Raw genomic sequence first — 22,133 nt, 5'->3', positions numbered from 1 at the left:
GAGTTCCCTCTAAATCCGTTCCTACCACACCGTATGAGATATGGCATGGTAAGAAACCAAGTCTGGGTCATCTCAAGATTTGGGGGTGTCCGGCCCACGTCAAGCGACTACAGGCGGACAAGTTAGAGGCTAGGACCATAAGTGCTCGTTTTATAGGATATCCTAAAGAGTCATTAGGATACAATTTTTACGTCTCAGAGGATCACAATGTGTTTGTGAGCCGTCATGCCATCTTCTTGGAAAATCAGTTTATCCTTGATAGAGGCAGTGGGAGGAAAATTGAGCTTGAAGAGAAAGTCTCTGAAAAGCAACGAGTCATGGATCCTATAGAACCCATTCATAAAGAGCCAGTACATGATGTCCCTCAACCACCTCGTAGATCTAGTAGGGTCTCCCATCCTCCCGATAGATACTTAGGTATACTAGAAGAGGATACCGAGGAAATGTTCCTAGTGGGAGATAGGGATCACATACAGGATCCCAAAACCTACAACGAGGCGATATCTGATATCGATTCCGAGAAATGGCTGAAAGCTATGAAGTCAGAGATAGACTCCATGCATTCCAACCAAGTCTGGACCTTAGTAGATCCACCAGAAGGTATTGTACCTATTGGATGCAAATGGATCTACAAAAGGAAGATAGGTTCGGATGGAGAGGTAGAGACCTATAAGGCAAGGCTTGTGGCGAAAGGGTATAGTCAGCGCGAAGGCATTGACTATCAGGAGACCTTTTCACCTGTAGCCATGCTAAAATCCATCCGGACATTGCTTGCCATTGCAGCATTTCATGACTATGAAATCTGGCAGATGGATGTGAAAACTGCTTTCCTGAATGGATATCTTGATGAAGATATCTATATGGAACAGCCTTTGGGTTTCACTTCCAGTGATGGAGATCACAAGGTCTGCAAGCTGCAAAGGTCCATCTATGGACTAAAGCAAGCCTCTCGGAGTTGGAACACTCGTTTCGATGATGCAATCAAAACGTTTGATTTCATCAAAAACGAAGAGGAACCATGTGTTTATAAAAAGGTTAGTGGGAGTGCTGTCATTTTTCTCGTACTGTACGTAGATGACATTCTCCTGATTGGGAATGATATTCCCATGCTAACCTCGGTCAAGGTCTGGTTGTCAAAAGAATTCTCCATGAAAGACCTTGGGGAAGCATCCTATATTTTGGGAATAAAGGTCTATAGAGATAGATCTAAAAGGATGCTTGGCCTTTCACAGAAGATGTACATAGAGGAGGTGCTGAAGAGGTTCAGCATGGAAAACTCCAAGAGGGGTCTCTTACCCCTAAGGCATGGAATTCATCTCTCCAAGAAGATGTGCCCCAACACATCTGAGGAGATTCAACGCATGAGCAAGATTCCTTATGCATCGGCAATAGAAAGCCTCATGTATGCCATGCTATGTACACGACCTGATATAGCACTTGCTGTGAGTGTCACAAGCAGATATCAGTCGAATCCAGGTGAAGAACACTGGACAGCTGTGAAGAATATTCTTAAGTACTTGAGAAGAACTAAAGATTTATTCTTGGTTTTTGGAGGATCATCAGAGTTAAAGGTAGAAGGGTACACAGATTCAGACTTCATGACTGATGTCGATGACAGGAAGTCAACATCTGGATACGTGTTCTTGTGCAATGGTGGTACGGTGAATTGGAAGAGTTCTAAACAACCGATCATTGCTGATTCGACTATGGAAGCCGAATACATCGCCGCCTCTGAAGCTGCTAAGGAAGGCTTCTGGTTCAAGAAATTCATTGCAGAGCTGGATGTGATGACATCAGATGCCATAACACTCTACTGCGATAACAATGGCGCCATAGCCCTTGCTAAGGAGCCAAGGTCTCATTAGAAGTCTAAGCATATAGAGCGGCGCTTTCACCTCATACGCGACTATGTGGAGAAGAAATATGTAGAGGTGCAGAGAGTAAACCCCGCGGATAACGTGGCAGACCCTTTCACTAAGCAGCTGAGTCAGCAAAAGACTGAAGCCCACCTTGAGAAGATGGGCCTAAGATATATGACCAATTGGCTTTAGTGCAAGTGGGAGATTGTTAGATGTATGCCCTAGAAGCCAATTTGGCTGACACATTGTTGATTCTAGGGACATAATTTTGTACTTGACTATTTATTATTGAATAAATAAAAGGCATCTTTTCATTCATATTGTTTATGTGTCTATGAATCGTCCAAGAAATTAATAAGATGATGATACATATTCTCAAGAGTTGAGAATTTGAGCCATGTATCATTGGTGATTAATTTCTAAATGCTCCTGATCAATGGATCATCACGAGGACGGTGATCGATCCGATCAGTGCACAGATCACTTTCCTTCTGGATGGACGAGACTTGAGTCCACAGTGTAGGGACACTGAAGTGATAGTGCAGGTGCTTGTTAGAGAACAAGGGTACTGAGCGTGACCAAGACAAGAAGTCACTTGGATGTCTATCCACTCGTCAGTGACTTGCTTGATGTTGCAGTAGTGTGACTGGTCCTTTGACCTGCGGTGCTTCGGCTACTCACAGTGAGGTTATTGTAGTTTGACTGCATACATACATGGTCTCTAGCCATATGGGTCCATGCAGTGTAGATTGGCTGCAGTAGGTTCACTGTAGGAGTAGGGTATGCACCTATAAGGAATCTATCGACCTTGATAGAAGAGGAGTGATCCTATGTGATTTGTTAGACTGAGTTCTAAGACCTTGGCCAGGGCAGTAAGTGGAAAAGGAGTTTTTCATTATCGAACTCGAGTCGAATAAATCTTGACATATGACAGACGATGGGGTTTGACGAGTTGTCCATGACCTCCGTCCTGTAGGGATCCACGATAGTAGGACTGTATCACATGTTAACTGCACCTAGAGGTTCATCATTCCATTCTGCTGGGTAGCCACTACATGCTGCTAGGTGTCACTGGTGGATGGTGGGACTCATAGGGATTATCTTGATGATCGATAAACCCTAATGAGTTGAGTTGGAATCGTTCCAACCCATTGAAAGGAGTTTTCAATGATATAGTGATAGAGATCACAATATATCTCACTACCAGTCAGAATAGAACCTATGGGGTCACACACACTAGAAGTATTGACCGATCCGATGGTTGAAATCGTGATTGGGAATCACAAGAAATCAATTTGATTGATAAGAAGTTGAAGAAGGAACAAAGGAAATTAATTGATTGGACTTGAAACAAGAGTCCTACTTCGGGTAGGATTCCTAGAGTCCTAATTGGATTAGGACTGGGAATCCTAGTTGGAGTAGGACTGGGATTCCTACTAGGAATAGGATTCCTACAATCCTAATGAGATTAGGAACTTTGAATTAAAATTGGATTCCTACTTGGAGTAGGATTCCTAGAAATCCTAATTGGATTAGGACTTCGGATTCAAATAGAGTCCTAATTGGATTAGGACTAAAATTAAATAAATCCTAATTGGATTAGGATTCCTTAAGTCTAAATTAATTAATAATCTAATGAATCAACATGACTCCTAATTGGATTAGGATTGAAGAGTTCAATTGAGTCATGGTTCATTCAAGTCCTAATTGGATTAGGACTAGCGTAGATTGAACCCAATATGGTCAATCCTAATTAGATTAGGACTTAACCATAAGAGAGGCACCCAATCCTCTTTGGAAGAGGATTAGGGCAACACAAGAAGGAGGGATCACGCCCCTCCTCCTCTCCTTGTGTGCGGCATGAAGAGAGGGGCCGGCGCCCCCCTTCCCTTTTTGGAAAATCATCTAGGGCTCCTACTTTGGAGGAGCCCTTGATGGCTATAAGAGAGGCACTAGGGCCGGCGCCCTAGATGAGTCTTCTGCTCCTCTTCAAGCCGTGGAAGCCCCCTCTCCTCCTCTTTAGTTGCAGCCGCAAGCAAGGGAAAAGATCTCCAAGTGTTGGCGGCCTCCTTCCCTTCCCTTCCTTCATCCAACGCAAGGAACAAGAGAAGGCTGCGTAGAGGATCATCTTCTTCCTATTCTTCATCCTTCTTCTTCCTCCTTCTAAGCACAATCAAGAGTTGATTGAAAGAGAGGAGATCAGCTATCAAAGGAAGTCTCTGCAAGGGAGCTAGCACCCCGGGGAGACAAGGAAACGTTGATCGGATCTCTACTTCGTGTGGATACCCGTAGAGGCCGGACATTTGAACGGCTTCAAGCGAACCCTCTTCCTAAAACCACGAATTCAGATTCGCGGTGATCATCTACCCGCGCAAGGTGAAGATTTGATCTTCCTATTAGTTTTTAAAAGTTTTAATTCTTACCTAATTACGAAAGGTCTCGAAACAACGTTCATGTGATGAACGTCGAACTCGCGCATGCCGATTCCGCTGCCATCTGAAAAATTTTTGAAATATCAGCGGCATGGGCGGGTTCCCAACAGTAAGCAAGAACTTCCAGTGCATTCTCTTACTTGCTACTATTATCTCTCCTTCTCCTCCAATCTCCTCTGACTTGATCGTCGGAGGGCCCCCACTACCCCAGTGGTGGTGCGAGGCTTGCTTGCAGGTTTCCCGGTGGAAGGTGGAGCGCAATCAACACCAACCAAGGCAACTCAAACGGAACCCCGTTCACACCGCTGTGCCAATCGTTCTCGGTTTGGACCACCAGCAACAGTTGGCGCTAGAAGGAGGGCCCCTCGGCTTGCGCCAGCCTTGGCCGACCAACGAGCGGAATTTCCCGAGGCTCGGCCCTCGGATGCCAGGCTAACCCGATGATCATCCCGGGAGCAGACTAGCCTGAAGCCCCGACCGGTCGCCTCGGCTTGCGCCAGAAGAATTTCCTGAGGCCTAACCCTCGGATGCCCGGCTTAGCGCCGGAAGAAGTTCCTGAGGCCTAACCCTCGGATGCCTGGCCTAGTGCCGGAAGAATTTCCTGAGGCCTAACCCTCGGATGCCTGGCCTAGTGCCGGAAGAATTTCCTGAGGCCTAACCCTCGGATGCCCGGCTTAGCGCCGGAAGAATTTTCTGAGGCCTAACCCTCGGATGCCTGGCCTAGTGCCGGAAGAATTTCCTGAGGCCTAACCCTCGGATGCCTGGCCTAGTGCCGGAAGAATTTCCTGAGGCCTAACCCTCGGATGCCCGGCTTAGCGCCGGAAGAAGTTCCTGAGGCCTAACCCTCGGATGCCTGGCTTAGCGCCGGAAGAATTTCCTGAGGCCTAACCCTCAGATACCTGGCCTAGCGCCCGAAGAATTTCAAGAGTCGGGAGTCAGCGAGACGCTACCAAGAGTTAAAAAGAAGAAGGACGAAAGTGAAATGAAGAAACTCTATTTGCATTAACTTTCATTGTTTCAGGGCCGAGACCCATACAACTTGGCAAAACGCCAACACACAAAGAAAAGAACAAAAATACAGAAGGTCAGCTTGGAGGAACCCCCGGGTCGGGAACGCCGGGCACGCCCGCAGGGGGTAGGGAGACGGTTGGAGAATCAGCAGGCAATGGCGCCGGAGGGGAGTCGAGAAGGGAGATCCCACTCAGGTCAATTTCGGGGTACTTAGCCGACACCCTTGCCAGGCCTTCCTCGAAGCCTAAGACAAAGGAGTCGGACCCCGCGTCCGACATGTCACGGACGAACTCGTCAGACTGACGATAGGCCTGTACCGCCTCCGACATATCACGGGTGAACTCGGCGGACTGACGATAAGCCTGTACCGCCTGACGCCCGATCTCCGCACTCTTCTCGGCCAGCGCCGCCTCTGCCCGCTCCATAATCTGAGCCTTCGCCTCCAAGACCTTCGCCACAATCCGGTCATCCGCCTCGGAGGAGACCCTCAGCAGATCAGCCTGAGCCTCCTTGTGCTTCGCCTCGGCAGCAATGCGAGCAGCCTCAGCCTCCTCCAGGCGCGAATGAAGCTCCTGGTCGCTCGCGCGGAACTTCTCCAAGGCCGACTCCAATTCGCCCAGCTTGGCTTCAAGAGACCGGGTTCGGTTGCGGGCGTTGTCGGCTGACCGCTGGGCCTTCTCCCACCTCTCCCGGTAGTCGGCAGCCTTCCGGGACTGCTTCTCGGCCCGCTCCTCCGCCTTCTTGATCTCGCCCTCGAGACCCGAGGCAACCTTGAGTTGCTCCTGAGCCTCCAACAGTTGCTTCTCGAGGGTGACGAAGCCGAGTGCCCGCTCTTCGGCCACCTGGAGCCTCGTCTCGAGGTCCCTGGTCGTCCTCCCCGCTGCAGCCTGACCTCCCTCCTCTACTGCCTTCAGTTGGCTCTCGGCCCTCGCCAGAAGCCTCGCCTGTTCCTCGTAGCACTCCTCCAGGCGGATCATGTACTGGGCGAGCTAAGAGATAAGAAAAACGAGGGCGTCAGGCGGGGATCAACAGAGCCTATGAATGATGAAAGCGACCAAAAGAACACTCACCGACATGAGACAGACGCAGCTGGCAGCCCCAACGTCAGGGACCCTCATCTCCCGGACCCGCCTGCGGTCCTTCTCCAGCAGCACCGTCTCGATGAGGTTTCGGGCGCCGGCGAAAGTGAAGGCCGACCCCGACTTCTCTCCGGAGTCGGACGGTGGTTCTGCAGCCTTACCCTTACCCATCGCTTGGGGAAGAGTCATGCTGACCATGCTCGGGGCGGGGACCGCCCCTGGAATTGACAGGGTCCCGCTCGGCCGGGGCCTCGGCGCGTCCCTCCTCGTATCATCCGAAGCCGACCGAGTCGAAGGCTGGGCTGGTGACCGATCACGTCCGACCCGTCCATCTCGGGCGCGCCCGGGTGATGCCTCCGGAGAAACGGTAGTCTCGGCATCGGAGGGCTGATACAGCGTCAACTGCCGGTCCGCACCCGCGGCGTCCCCCTGATCGGTGGGTCCGGACCCGTCTGTCGGCGTCGGAGTCACCTGCTGGCGGGACTTCTTCGCCGGTGGGGCTCCGCTCGGAGGAGCTCGTTTCTTCCTCCGGACTGCTTCCAGTAGGGACGTCCTACCAACAGCCGTTGCCTTGTCCGACCGCATGACGTCGTCGATCTCTGCAAAAAGGACGAGGTGGTCGGAGGTTGAGAAACTGAAGGAATGAACGAGACGAAAGAGGAGAAAAGAGCTAAAAAGAAATGGTGGCGGGCTCACGGTCAGCGGGGACCAAGCTCAGACCGACGTTCACCAAGGTATCCTCGAAAATAAGGCGAGCCACCGGGGGGAGCCGGCCCTCGGCAACCAACCCCTTCAAGACGGCGACGCCATCGGATTCCTCCCTCGACAACCTCGATAGGCCAATCGGGGACTTTATCGGCGTCTCCCAGGTTGCCCTGATTCCCCAAGAGGGATCTACGTCAATGAAAAAGAAACGCTCCTTCCAGCCGTGAATGGAGGAAGGAGCCTCCTTGACGAGGCCGCACCCTCGCCGCGCCGCAAAGCACCACCACCCTCTGTCCTGAGGGTGGCCGTTCAGGCCGTAGCATTCCCAAAAGACATTCAGGGTGGCGGGAACCTCGTGCATGCGGCAGAGAACCTGGAAGGCCATCAGGGCGCGCCATGAGTTCGGCACCAGTTGCGTCGGCGCCACTCTTAAACCCCGAAGCACCTGCACAACTAAGTCCGAGGGGGGAAAGCGGAACCCGGCCTGAAGAATGCCCTCATTGATGGCAACCTTCCCTGGAGGAGGATGGGACATCCTCTCCTCAGGCCCCGGGAGCGTAACATTGCAGGCCTCGGGAAGGTGGTATCGAGCCACGAACCTATCTAGGTCTTCGGCGACCAGCTCCGACTTAATGCGGTCTGCTCTCACTTCGCCCATCCCTAATGGCCAGTGAATCTACGGTCAGGACGGGGTCAAGAAGGGGGAAAGGATCGGAACGACTGGAGTACACTAATACAGAAGGAGAAAGTATGGAGAGCCTTAAATTGAAGAATGGGGCAACTCACCGGAAAAGAAGGAAGAACGGCTCCGAGAGCGTCAAAGGAGGAGCAAGCGAACAGTCCGACGACAATGACGGCAGCGCAAAGGAGAAACTCGAAGATGTCTGTAAAGAGAAAGGCGGACGGAGGAGGGCCCCCGGTTAAATAGGCGGAAAGGTGGGCGACGCCTCGGTGACGCCAGAGGACGCCTGGCTGCCGAAGGGTCGCTCGCGCCCCAAAGGCAAATCGACGCCATTAAGGAAGGATGTCCGCCGAAATCCTCAGACTGCCAGGTCAGCAACAACCGCCATACGCCATAAAGAAGGCGGGGAGCTCGAAGCGCGCGCGCCTCTCCGAGGGATGGCGGCAATCTCGAAGCATCACTCCCTTCACCCGTTCCCCTTCTGGTTCCGGGCTCGGAAGTGGGGGGCTACTGTTACGGGGGAACTTAGCCACCATGCCCCACGTGACCGGCACGCGCGCCCAGGAAGACTACGGCAGCCCCTTGATCCAGCGATCCGACCCCGAGTCGGACATCTTCGTCTCCGCAGCCCGACCCCGAGTCGGCTGCCCCTTGATCCAGCAATCCGGCCCCGAGTCGGACATCTTCGTCTCCGCAGCCCGACCCCGAGTCGGCTGCCCCTTGATCCAGCAATCCGACCCCGAGTCGGACATCTTCGGCTCCGCAGCCCGACCCCGAGTCGGCAGCCCCTTGATCCAGCGATCCGACCCCGAGTCGGATATCTTCGTCTCTGCAGCCCGACCCCGAGTCGGACATCTCTCGATAACGACAGGCTATTCCCCAGAGGCACGCCGCAGCCTCCTGCTCCACTACTCCCTGCAACGGTTGTATCTGGCGCTGCTCCACGATCCCCTGTAACAGCCGTACAAGGCGGAGCTCCACTACGCCTTGTCATGGCCATACCCAGCGCTGCCCCACGACGCCCTGTAACGGCCGTGTCAGTGGCAGCTCCATCGTGCCCCACGATGACGAACCCCCCTGAAAGACCCCCCAGCCTGGTATATATGCGGCTGGGGGAGGAGGGGGGGTAAGCAAGAACTTCCAGTGCATTCTCTTACTTGCTACTATTATCTCTCCTTCTCCTCCAATCTCCTCTGACTTGATCGTCGGAGGGCCCCCACTACCCCAGTGGTAGTGCGAGGCTTGCTTGCAGGTTTTCCGGTGGAAGGTGGAGCGCAATCAACACCAACCAAGGCAACTCAAACGGAACCCCGTTCACACCGCTGTGCCAATCGTTCTCGGTTTGGACAACCAGCAACAAATATAATATTAAATTATTTAACATAACGTATCAATGTATTATGATATAATATAATATGATATTATATTTATAGTATAATACAATAATAAAGGTACAAAATATTATAATTATTAGCGTACATTAATTTTCGATAATATAACATAATATTAAATTATTTAACATAATATATTAATATATTATGATATAATGTAATATAATATTATATTTATAGTATAATACAATAATAAAGGTATAAAATAATAATAGAAAATAAGAATACTTTTTCTTGCACGGAAGGGAGTCTAATCCATGACTAGAGTTCTTTGTTAGGGCTCCAGCAGATTTTTAGGTTTATAAAGGGACAAAGTATGTAATGGTTATATTTTATTATGGATATTTTAATCAAAAAATAGCTTTCAAATAAAACTCAAAACAGCTTTTTCGGAAAGCTCCGTAATGAAGCTTCTTCCAAAAAACTGTTTTTAGCTTTCTGAAAAAGCTAAAACAGCTTTCCGAAATTTTTAACATACATTTTTTTTTCAACCAAAAGTACTTTTTGACCCTCCAAAAGCTTCACCAAATAGGGCTTTAATGAGGAAAGCATTGTGGCCACTAACTAAAGTTAAGTGTTGGATAGAACGGTTCATATTATTGTCCTCATTGAGTACATACAAATCAGCTAAATGATACCACATGGTCAAGTTTGAACGAAAGAAAGTTAAAAGGATAGACTAGGAAAAGATTTTGTAGGTCAATCAAATTACTCGGTGCCACATAAGATACGATGGGTGATATTTAAAGGAATTGGTTAAACCAAGCTGAATAATTACTTCAGGTACATACCAAGTTCCAAATATGAAGTGCAGGCTAAGTGCATGTATAGCCGACTTGGGAAGTTAATTGTTGATTTTAAAGGGCAATCATGTTCTATAATTTTTGCATGGCCAAGACATCAGCCTAATATGGGAAAAGATTCGAGAGTAGGATATGAGAAGTGGAGATGGTTACTGGAAGATTGAGACGTTGAAAGTGGAGAAATGGCTAGAACTAATTGCAGCAACTGTTAGGAGAAAGTGGATGAAGTAATAGTAATAAAAAATGATAGGCATCAATGCTAGAGATGGATAACTCTCTAATAGTTAATAGGTAGATAAATAAATACGAAACCATAGCACTCCAAACAAGCCTTTTGCCAATCAATGATCAGCATTTTTTATTTTGTCTTTCAGTTACTTTCAATTAGTTTTATTTATCTCTTAATTTGTAGTTCGTAGCGTAGCACTGAATTACTGCTCTCTTCCTCAAGAAGGCAACATCTAGTGGTGAAAGCCCTTGAAGGCCAAAGCAGTGTTCAAGTTGGGACATCTGAGGCAGATCCGCGTATCGATCCAGCCCAACTGTCAATTGTTCTCCTTTCCACCCCATCTTGGGAGGGAAAAGAGGAGGAGCAACAATTCCCTATTGTTGGGGGAAAAAAATGAGTCGCTCCGAAACATAAGGGCACGCGGTCAGCATGTACCTGAAAGCACCCGACCGGGCGCCCGACCTGGAGGCGCCCGACCTGGAGGCGCCCGACCTGACCTGGAGGCGCCCAACCTGAAGGCGCCCGACCTGGAGGCACCCGACCGACTTTAAGGCATGCAACTGAACCCGACGTCCGACCAGGCGCCCGACCTGGAGGGGCCCGCCCGACTTTAAGGCATGCAACCGAGCCCGACGTCCGACCACGCGCTCAACTCCAAGACGCCCCGTCCGAACACTTGACCTCGGCATCCTCGACTTCGAGAGCCCGACCTCCCGACCTCACCGCCCACCAGCTGCAGTCACGTCCTCCTGCAGTTCGATCAGGGACCATGCCCTGCCACTGCACTCAACAATTAATGCGCATGGCCTCTGCTGATCTCCGGCTTACTCAATAATTAATGCGCATGGCCACTGCTGATCTCCGACTCACTCAACAATTAATGCGCATGGCTCCTACTATCCACGGATCTCAAGCCCTTCACGGCAAATCCGCTCGGCCGCGTCCGATCAGCCATGACGACTCATTGCCGTCGGATCTCAGTGCTTCCTCCGAACGGACTAGTGCCCCAGGGATAAAACCTCCACGGCTCGAGGGCCAACAACGAAGAATGGTGCTATCGCCAAGACTCAGCCTAGGCGTCTCCCCGAAGAGAATTGCCAGGGAGGAGCATACACAGAAGGCCGCAGCTTTCGGAAGCTGAGTCAGCCCCAGACCGTCACGAGCCGGAGCAGACTATCGTGGCAATCCCCCAGGCTGGGGAGCTCGACAGGAAGGTCAAGAACCTTGAGCGCCAGATTGAGGCACTTCACAGCAGAAAGGCAAGGCGCGAGGGTGACTTTGAGTTTACCACCAAGTCCCCCTTCTTTCGCCAGATCGAGGATGAGCCGATCCCACTGAGATTCAAAATGCCCCAAGTGGAGCCTTACAACGGAACTACCGACCCCCTCGACCATTTGGAGAGTTACCGAGCCCTCATGGCACTGCAAGGGTCCTCAGAGGTTGTGCTCTGCAAGGCCTTCCCAGCTACCCTTCGGGGGACCGCTCGGCTTTGGTTCTCTGGATTGAAGCCGAGTTCGGTATCCTCTTTCGAGCAGCTTGGCAGGCAGTTCTCCACCAACTTCGCTGCCAGCCGGCGCCAGCGGCGAACATCAAATTTCCTCCTGGACGTCAAGCAGAAGGAAGGGTGTTGCCTAGTGGATACAACCCAAGAGGGGGGGTGAATTGGGTCTTTTAAAACTTTTAGGCTACTTCTAACACTTTTCAATTAATTATGCTAAGTTGTATAGATGCACAGTGGAATTTAAACTTAGCAACAGTTTGATTTATTGAGTGAGACTTGATTAAGTAAATTGAATATGCTTGCAACTAAAGGATGCGCGGACAAGAGTTAAGCAAGCAATTTATCTAAGTAAGTAAGTGAGCAAGTTAGACAATCACAAACACAACAAACATATAGTGGTTCAGTGCACCCCAGCACCTACATCCACTCCCCAAGACCTCTTGGGAATTTCACTATAATCCTCCAGATTACAGTCCGGTAGTTTTGCGAGTGCACTACCCAACTCGTTGTTTTACACCGGGATAACAACGAACCCTACAATCCGGTAGTTTTTCGAGTGAACTACCCAACTCGTTGTTTTACCCCGGGCTAATAACGAACCCTACAATCTCCCAATTTTAACTTAGGCTTGGGACGCCTATCCCTTGTTCCAAGTCCCTTGACTGAAACAAGCTCAATATTCAAATGTTTTACAAAAGATTTGAAAGCTCTTAAGAAGCAAATATAACAATGAGAAACAATAAAATCGGAAGAACCCTTTTTGCCGTTGGAAGCGTGGATGATGGTGGTTCTTCTGATGTGGGTCACGTTGGCTTGAATGCGAGCTTTGATTGCCAAGTGGGAGTGAGTAGATGAGCTCGAAATCAGATGGGAAAGCTTGAATGCACTTGATTTCTCCTCTTGAAAGCTCTAACTCCCTTGAACCTCTTTTTCTTCCTTCTTTCTTGAATGATCTTGTGTTGGGTTGGTAAGAAGTTGTTGAGAAGCACTTAAGAGGTCCCTTTTATAGCCCAAAAAGCAAATATAGCCGTTAGACACAAAGATATGACCGTTTGAAATTCAAATCTACCTGAAAAAGTTGTCAGTCGCGTCCCAGGCGCTCCGGGGACGTCTCCGCGCTTTACGGGGACGTCTCCGCTTGTTTGCGCTTTTTGCATGGGGACGACTCCGCTGCTTCGGGGACGACTCCGCGCTCCGGGGACGTCTCCGCGCTTTACGGGGACGTCTCCGCTTGTTTGCGCTTTTTGCATGGGGACGACTCCGCTGCTTCGGGGACGACTCCGCCGTTATATCTCCGAAAAACAAGTCTTCTAGAATTCTCTGAGAGAGTCGACTCCGCTTTTTCAGGGGACGTCTCCGGACGTGCCAGTTCTTTCTGTTTGTGCCAGAGACGTCTCTGAGACAACCCGGAGACGTCTCGGCTGTCCCTGATCTGTTTTCTTCAGCTCAAAAATTCTTCAATAAATTCTTGAAAAATATGGGAACTTGCCTAGACATTTCTTAACAATACTCTTAATTAACCAACTAAAATCCTCAAATAACTTGTTAAGATAAAGGGAATTATGCTCTAGTGTTTTGTATTCATCAAAATCCATTAGAGGGTCAACAATCTCCCCCTTTTTGATGATGACAAAACTTGGAGTATGTGCAATATAAAATATATTGTGTTCTAGGACTAATGCATAGCTAAGTTGCATGAATTAAAAAACATATATATTTAAAACATACTTCATGATAATGCTTTCGATTTAACCAGCTTAACACAATCAACATATTTCAATTAACACAATCAACATATTTCAATTTAAGCTGATTTGTATTCAATTCAAAACATACAGCATTATGAGCATATACTTAGATATTTCTCCCCCTTTTTGACAACATCAAAAAGGTTGCAAGATAATGAAACACTAAGCACAAAGATAAGAATACTCAAATATTTCTTTTTCTTTTTGTACTCTGATTTGCATGTCAAATTATTGCAAGAATATGAATCATATAACTCAAGGCAATAATATTAGAAAAAGATTAATGAGCATAGATCAGAGCCAATTATAATGAGAACACATCGAATGTGGTTCCAAAGATAGTTTTCAAATCAAGTGTAGGTGGAATCTTTCTCAAGTTAATTCAAGAAGTACCAAGAATGATATTCAAGGAAAGCACGAATGGAAATTTAACTTTTCTTCAATAATAAGTATGAAAGCTTGTTCATTTAAGATCTTTTGCCCAATATATTAAGTACTTTAGCAACATGAGAGCAATTGAACTAATTTTCAGAATATAAGAACAAAAATATTGTGGCATACATATCAAAATATGAATTCATGAAATTTATGATATATCTTAGAGCATTCATAAAATGCAAGGCTTTGAAAGTTCTTTTAGAGTTCTTTTAAAGACTTTCTTTTATTCCTTAAAAAATAATCACAATTTGATATATAAGAATATGAATTGGCACTAAATTGAAGTTCTAAAGAGCAAGCCAATTAGGACTCATTAGTAAATTCCAAAATAGATTTTCTGAGAGACACTCAAGAAAATTCAACACATTATTCTTCTCCTATTTCATTGAACTAGAGGCTCTTAAGATCAACTGTTTGAATTATAATTTGGTTCATGATTGATGCATAAGATATACTAACCAAATAACAAGCCTCAAGGTGTATCATAAAGATTTTCAGATTTAAATTTCAAATGATACATATTGGAGAGTATTAGGATCACTTCTCATTTAGTATTCTTTCTCTCTCCTTTAGTTATAGATTTATGCGATTAAGTTCCATAAGATCTCTCCTTCTGAAATTTTTTTTCTCCCCCTCAATTGATCATTCCATTTAAGAGTTTAGAATTTGAAGATAATGTTCAATAAAATTGTCAATCTCAAAAATATATTTTCTATAAGTTTCAGCTTGAGGATGATAGTGTTATTTTGATGATTAACAAGCAATTCTCTAGAGTATGCTATAAGTTAAAATTGATACTTCATTTATAAGTTCATTGCTCTCAGTACATTTGCTTAATTGGAAATATATATATGGTCTTGTTCATTTGGATGAAACTAACCTTGAGAATGCAGCAAAGTGTGGATTGAGTCGACCCATAGGTTGATTGGGTCGACCCCGGCACATCGAGGAATCATCTGGCACACTCCTGCAAAAACAGCACAAATGAACAGTGAGTTGGGTCGACCCAAGGTAAGCAAGAGTCGACCCAACCTCCAAAGAACCTCAAAATGCAAAGGAAGAATGCTCTCTGGATTTACTGAGAGGGTCGACCCAAGAAGAAGTTGAGTCGACCCAAGTAAACCTTGAGTCGACCCAAAGAAAGGTTGAGTCGACCCAAGTGAAGAAAGGCTGAAATTCAAGGCTCTGAATTTTCTGAAGCTGACCTTGGGTCGACCCAAAGAAAGGTTGGGTCGACCCAAGGCAACAGAAGGCTGAATTTCAAGTTTCCGTGTTTTCTGAGAGGGTCGACCCAAGAAATGGTTGAGTCGACCCAAGTGAAGGTTGGGTCGACCCAAGGACAGGTTGAGCCGACCCAAACACGGGCTGAACATAACGGCTAGTTGTGCAGAAATGCTTTTTGGACTCCCAACGGCTATAAACGGCTAGTTTCTTCAATCCAACGGTCAGAAAGGACTATTTGGAGGTTGGAGAAGTATTTAAGAGGGAGTATTCATCAGAGAAAAAAAGCTTTGGGGAAAATACATCAAGTGCATTCAAGAGAGAACCCTAGCAAGGCAAGCTTCATTCAAGAGCTTCATTCAAGAATCAAAAGAAAGGAATTGAGCAGATTCAAAGAGGCATCAAGAGCTCCTTCCCCCATTGAAGAGTGAAGCTTCCTTGACAAAGAAGAGCAAAGCAACTTCAAAGCGATAATTTCTTTCTAAACTCTTCTTTGTTGTTCATATTGTCTTATATGCTCATTTAGGAGTTAAATCTTTTATTTTCACTTGCTTAAACACTTTGTAAAGGTTCATTGGTAAGCCCGCAAAACCAACAAAGGTTTTTGGTGAACCCGTAAAACCAAAGTTGTATAGGTTCGTTGGTGAGCCCGCAAAACCAACAAGGTTCTTGGTGAGCCCGCAAAACCAAGTGTATAGGTTCGTTGGTGAGCCCGCAAAACCAACAAGGTTCTTGGTGAGCCCGCAAAACCAAGTGTATAGGTTCGTTGGTGAGCCCGTAAAACCAACTAGGTTTTTGGATTGTGAGCCCGGAAAACAATCCAACTGTAATCCGCGTGATTATAGTGAAATCCCAAGGGTACGCTTGGGGAGTGGACGTAGGTGCTAAGGAGAGCACCGAACCACTATATATTGTGGTGTTTGCATTGTGCTTGTGGCTCTATTTTCTCTTGGTTTACCTTCTATTATTGCATTAGTTTAACTCACTCAAATAGCCTAAGAAAGCATCCACCGCACTTAACTAAGAAAGTTTTTTTAAAAGCACCAAAAGTTTAAAAGAAACCAATTCACCCCCCCCTCTTGGATTGTCACTTTGGGCAACAAGTGGTATCAGAGCGAGGTGCTCTAATAGTGCTCATTGATCTAACAATCAAGAGTTAAAGATCATGACAACCCAAGTGGGATGTGCAATGAGTGAGGGGCAATTCACAGATAGACCTCCACTATTAGATGGTATAAACTACACACATTGGAAAGCATGCATGAGCACTTTCATTCAAGCACATGACTATGATTTATGGAGTATCATAGTCAATGGACTACACACAAACACTGATCATGATAAGAAAATGGCTCAGCAAAATGCAAAAGCTATGAATATTCTATATTGTGCATTAGATGAGAATGAGTTTAATTGCATATCTTCTTGCATAACTGCTAAAGACATATGGAATATGCTAGAGGCTAAATATGAAAGTACTAACATTTTTAGTGAATCTGAAATTAGCTCTGAAGAAGATGAGAGGCAAGCTGATAATGAGAAACTAAGCCTTGTGGCACACAAGGACGAGGTATGTATTGAAACACAAAGCGTCTCCTCTTCTGAATATGAAGTATATGATAAAATTCAAAATGATTTTACACATGATGAGTTACATGATGCATTTCTTGATCTAATGAAAGAATATAAGAAACTCATTTGTAAAAATAAGAACCTGACGAATGAAAAGAAAATCGTAGTAAATGAAAAACTGAAACTGTCTAATTATTATGAAACATTAATTAAGAAACATACTGATGAAACTAAAATCTTAATTGAGAAAAATGAAGAACTAAATCAGAAAAACCAACTTCTCACTGAAAGCTATGATAAACTTAAGAAAAATAATGAATTGCTTTCAGAAGACAATAGAAGATTAACTAAAGAAGTTGACAAATTGAAACCTGTTGTTGAAAGATTTACTTTCAGCTCTGAAAAATTAAACCTAATGATAAATAATCAAATAGCTGAATTTGATAAAGTTGGATTGGGATATCAACCTTGGTACACCCAAAAATCTTTCAAGAATATACTTGTTAAAACAGTTTCTAATTATTTTAAAATAGATTCTTATAATGTTGATAAACAGGAACAAAAGCTAATTAAAATCTCTTCTGTTGTTCCTAAATCTATACATTACAAATTTGATAAACCAAAATGGGAGAAACAGAAAACTGGAAGTTTTCCTACTACTCATGTTCGAACTAAGTTTGTTAAATTCAACAAGAGGATACAGAAATACATCCCTTGTAATCCTAAAATCTGTAAATTCATGGACAAAATAGCTATTAAGAAAATATGGGTTCCAAAAGGAACAATTATAGCTAACCTACAAGGACCCAAAAGAGCTTGGGTTCCTAAGTTGAAAATATGATTATTTTTCTGCAAGCATGTCTAGCTATCCAAGATTCTAATGAAAGACGTTATCTAAACAATGGGTGCTCTAGACATGTGTTAAAGAATTGAATGTAATTAAGAAGAATGATACAAATGAAAGAAAGAATGAAATAAGTAATTCTTACATCCTCTCGTATTGAAATTACTTCATTAGTTGATTAAAACATAACTTGCAAGTATTAATCATTTTTGTGATATAAGTGATTTTTTTTTGAAAAGAAAATATATTCAAATCACTTCATTTTTATAGTATGCTCCAGTTACTATTGAATAAGTTGCAAAATGATTAATTAAATTATTAAAAATAACTCGATGAATTCTCTATATGCTTGATTAAGAATTTTTATCCATGGCATTATTTTTATTGATCATGACAATGATAATGTATACTTGGTATGCTTTTGAATATTTGCACTATGAATACCAAGATTAAAGAAACCATCCTTGGCACATAGAATCAACTCATGCTAGTATGTACTTACTCTCAAAAGACCTTGCCATAGGCCTACTTAAATTATCTACTTAAAGGTCAAAGTTTTGCTATGCATGCTAACTAAGGAAACAAACAATTTTTTTTTAAATCTGAAGATGTTGTTTCCATCTCTAAGTTTTCAAAAGCTTACATTGGATTTATTCTTGGAAAATAAAACTGAAGTATTTTTCTGTATTTACTAAATCTTGTAAAAGTGTTTCAAATGATAAAGGTTTCCAAACTGTGAAGAGTATCATGGCACAGTGTTGAAAACCAAAATTCTGATAAAGGTTATACAGAAAATAATATTAAATCCAATGATTTCAGCACCAAGGACACCATAAGTAAAAATGGAGTTAATAGAATTCTTGAAGAAATGAAAAAGACAATTATGTATGATAGTCATCTACTCAAATAATTTTTAAAAGACTATCATCACTGCTTGTCATACATATGATTTCTATTAAATCTATTTTTGATGAAAATTTTGATCTTCTGAAAAATGAAAAATGAACCATTGCATATCTTTCATATTTTTCAGTCGTACATATTATGCTTGATATGCTCTTATGAAAATAATGCCAAATCTGATAAAGATATCTCTATCCTTGGATATCATTCATCAAGCAATGCATATAGAATATTCAATGAAAAGTTGTTAGTTGCAAAAGTATCAAGTCATTTTGTTCTTTATGAAACTAATGATGTATTATCAAGATACTAAAATTAAATCATGTATGTATATGGTTAATGTTTTACATATAACAATCTGAAAACTTGTTAATAATTATAACCAAATTGAACTTTTCAGATATGCTCTTAATGAAGAAAAATTGATGACTATTAAAAGATTAAATCAAGAAAAGATGAAATAGATCTTAATGAAATCCTTGCATGATTAGAAGTAAAGATCACCATTATCATTTGCTTACTTCATGAGCTTTATATTCTGTCAAATGAATGTGTAGAATGCACTCCTAGGTGCTTATTTTATTAAAGAAGATATATGTTAAATAACCACCATATTTGAAAACACTCATTACAAATATGATAAAGCAATATATAATTTGGAACAAGCATCAAATGCATGATATAAAAGCTTAAGTAACCTTTTTAATAGAAAGTAATAATGATAAATCTATACATCAAAAAGAAGAATTTGTAATATCTTATTTGCTCAAAGTATGCATTGATGACATCATTTTTGGGTTCTACTAATGAAGAGTTATATGAAGATTTTACTTAGCTCATGTAAGGTGAGTTTGAAATATGTGTGATGAATGAATTAACATCTTCTCTCAAACTCCAAATTAAGACAAACAAGAAAGGGGATCTTCATTGACCAACGGTAGTCCACAAGAAAACTCTTATAGAAGATTGGCATGAAGAAGGTACATCTATGACCCCATCTTGTAGAATTTGAAAAGGATGAGCAAAGTAGATCTATTGTTTAAAGCTGTATTGAAGCTTGACAGAATAATTATTTCATCTTACAGCTAATAGACTAGAATGTATGCTCATTATGTGCACTTGGGCAAGACTTCAATCTAACTTTAATGAATCTTATTTTATTGATAACAAATAAATCATAATCTGAATTTTTGATAGAAACAACTGATTAAGATAAAATTGATTAAAACTTAGCTAATATGTCTTATTGATAATTATCTTAAGCAAATAGAATCTAAGCTAAATTGATTCTAAAAATAAAAATTGACTTGACCTTGATAAATTTTTCCATTGCTCACATACTTGTCATTGAACTATCTTGGTTAATGAAACTATCTCTTTAGTTCAAGGGATATGTGCTTGCTTATATTTAGGCAATCCCTTGAGTAAAGTGACTCAACAAGCAACTATTGTCATATCTTATATTGAGTCATCTAGTTTAAAACAAAGAATATGTTGGATGAATGTTTTGTATCTTGAAGAAACTAATGACTCTCCTTCAAGAAAGAAAAGGAGTTTGTTAATGATGCAGGATCCTTGAGCAAGAAAAATGAGAGATCTCAACTTGAAGGATATCTCCATATAAGGTACAATAAACATCACATGCAAACAAGAGAGAGGACCTTCTTCAGCCAAAAGTTCATACATAAGAAATCTAGTAGGTATTTGACTGAAGAATGCAGAATGAAATGGTAATTCTAGATACTTCTCTCATAAATTAATTGAGCAAAGTCAATAACTTAAATCTTATTATGGCATGATTGAGGTCTTTAATTATTAATTTTTGATATCATGTCTATAATTGATTGACTTATACTTTTAGAGATTGTTTCATGGTTTGCGCAAACTAGAATATATCCTTGCATATGTCATAACCATGAAATACACAAGTTTATGCCTCAAATCTCTAATTCAAAATAACTTGTGATAAGCTATGAATTATTGGGCATAATGAAAATGTTGTTTGCATGATATATATTTATATGCAGCATATTAGATTAATTCTTTATTCTGCTCTTTCATGTAACTACTTGAAAATAACAAAAAGAGAGAGAGATAAAGAAAAAGAAAATGAACATTGCTCAGAAGAAGTAAAAGCTAAGTAAATACTCCAATCTTAAGTAAAAGCAGCACAAGCATAATATATTCAGCATATTTGTGAGACTTGTGTGAACATTCTTTTGGAAGGGATAAAATCCGTAATTAATTATATTTAAATAGGGAGAGTTTGGAGTGAATATCTTGTTGCTAAAGAGAATAGTTTAACATTTCTACATTGCTCATTATAGGGATGGTGCCAATGGAGAGGCTAGTGGTAGTACCCGGCACTATTTGACCCAACTATTCGGTGCAGGGCATATTAGGGACGGCACAAGAGGGAGGCTAGTGGTAGTACCTCGTGCCCCTTCCAACTCCACCGGATAGGGAGCAAATAGAATATAGAGCATAGAAAAGTAAAACCGAAAAATAAATGAAGATAATCAAAATGTTCATTGAATGGTTAAAGAAAGAAATTAAAAATTTGGGGAATGAATGATAAATAAATAAAAATATATAAGAAGGTTGTGAAAAATCAAATGAAGTTTGAATCACTTGAAAACACACCTTAAGGATAAAATCAGTGCTAAATTGTATTTAAATAAAGGAAATTTTATTTGAAAAGAATTGATTTTGATCCATGACATGCTTGTTATGTTTTGCATATTTTGAATTATGTGTTTTCAATATTCAAATAGCAAAGATCTTTCCTAGATATAACTTGTAATGCTTTATGCCTATAAATTTTGATTGAAACATGTTATTACCAACAACAACATCATTTTGTTTTAATGAATATATTTTGAAAAATAAAAAAAAAATTTAATTTGAATTTGCAAATTAGGCAAAATGGATTGATTCTGACATATCTTTTATCTTGCCTAACATTAGTACATAATATCCTCCAATTTGTACCAAAATTCAATATGAATTACAAAGATTCTGGATGTGCTCTAATGTTCTTGAAATATGTGTCTTCAATCTTAATAATTTAAGATGAGCTACAATGTAGAAGATGCATATCTCAAATTATAATCCTGAAAGGCTCCTTGAAAATTTTTATGAAATTCAGAATCTGATGTTGTATAAAAGCTTAAACTTAATTTAAAAATGCCTCTATCATTGTATTTTTGTAACCTTCATTATATGCTTCAATGATTGCATCATTTTGGGGAATAACTCAATATGAATTTCTAGATAAAATTACAGCTTAAGAAAAATAGAATAATTCTGATGCCTTGATTGCTTGCCCTGATACGCATCTGAAACATATCATTTCTTATCTTCAAAGTGTACTAATATTGGTCTGAATGATGTGTCTTTTGATGATCTTGATTGCAAACAAATATTTTTTAATATATGATTTTATTTTGATATTGAAAAGATTTATTGTGCTTCATATATACATTGCTGAAAAACCTTGATTAAGAAATTGAGTTCTATAAATACATATACTTCAATGGTCATCTATATTTTTTTTTTCTCCTCTCCTACATTGTTAAAGACTTTCATCAAAATATATATGTATATATATTATTAAAAGAGTGAATGATCTCAAGTCTAGAAATATTTCAGCTCACTCAAATGATTCTTAAAAGAAAGAAAATGTAAATGCTCTTGAAAGAATTTGAGCTTCAAA

Source organism: Phoenix dactylifera, unplaced genomic scaffold (assembly GCF_009389715.1).
Source record: "Phoenix dactylifera cultivar Barhee BC4 unplaced genomic scaffold, palm_55x_up_171113_PBpolish2nd_filt_p 000270F, whole genome shotgun sequence".
NCBI lineage: Eukaryota > Viridiplantae > Streptophyta > Magnoliopsida > Arecales > Arecaceae > Phoenix > Phoenix dactylifera.
This window is presented reverse-complemented; position numbering follows the sequence as displayed.